Source organism: Chrysochloris asiatica, unplaced genomic scaffold, assembly GCF_000296735.1.
Source record: "Chrysochloris asiatica unplaced genomic scaffold, ChrAsi1.0 scaffold03373, whole genome shotgun sequence".
In the NCBI taxonomy this organism is placed as follows: Eukaryota; Metazoa; Chordata; class Mammalia; order Afrosoricida; family Chrysochloridae; genus Chrysochloris; species Chrysochloris asiatica.
The window spans coordinates 8042-9165 of NW_006411891.1; the positions used below are offsets into that span (position 1 = coordinate 8042).

The 1124-nt window shown below is 36.7% G+C and overlaps 1 pseudogene; it reads right to left on the bottom strand.

Annotated features, from left to right (window-relative positions):
• Positions 1 to 371: 371 nt before the first annotated feature.
• LOC102839331 lies at positions 372 to 1120 on the bottom strand (annotated as a pseudogene).
• Between the last annotated feature and the right edge of the window lie 4 nt (positions 1121 to 1124).

The following is a 1124-nucleotide window of genomic DNA, read 5'->3' on the forward strand; positions in this document are numbered from 1 at the left end:
ATCATGTAACTACTGACCAGGACTGTTTACAAATGTAATTCTTGGCCTCTGAGACAATTAAAAACCTTTGAAGTACTAAAATTTTACATCATGATTTGTTTAACTTAAGCATATGATAGTGAAAACTAACAAGAGAAATGTCAAAAGCAAAAATATAATAATTTCCCAAAATACCATATATTCTCCCTTATATCCAAGGGAAGAAAGGAAGAGAAAATGAGGTGAGGGAGAGACAAGAAGAAAAGAAAAAGTTCAAGATTGGCAAGAAAAATACTTGTTTTGTTTTTTCCCATTTGTAAAAAGGAGGGAAACGATTGAGGTCTCAGAAAATAATGTAATCAATGTAGTCAGTTTATATTAAGGCATCTTCTTTACATATTATTGAATCCCATCATGCCTTTCATATTGCCAGCAGCACCTTGTTGAAATTGCCTCATCATTGACTGAAGTCCTGCCATACCACCCATATGATGAAGAACTCTTGGATCCATCAGTTTGGCCATTTGTTGATTCAATTTTGCCTTCAGAGACTGGCTCACATTCTTAGACATGTCACCACCTTTGAAAAGTCCTTTGATACCACCCATCTTTTTCACCATCTGTGCAAGTTTAGTATATTGTGTCAAAAGTTCTTGGACATCTCTCATTGACACACCTGATCCTCTTGCTACTCTTTGGATTCTTCATGGTTGCTTACTAAAAGCCTTGGCACCATCTGTACTGTCGAGTTCTTGATCATTCATACTATCCATTATTGTCATTAATTTCTTTAGCCTTGCCATTGGCTCTTGTTCATTTCCTTTGCTCATAAAATCTGTTCCAAAACCAGGGATCCTCCCCAAGATCTGACTGAAGGGGCCCATTTTCATGATGTTTTGAAATTGTTCATACATATCTCTTAATGTAAATTGTCCATGTTTCAGCGTCTCTATAAGTGCTTCGTTGTCATGTAACTTCAACTCGTTGACTTTATCTATCAGTCCTTCAATGTCACCCATACCAAGAAGTTTACTGATAAAAGGCTGTGTTTTGAAAGGTTCAAAGTCATCTATATGTTCCCCTGTACCAATGAAAATTATTGGACTTTTTGTGGCAGCAACTGCACTGAGTGCACCACCTCCTTT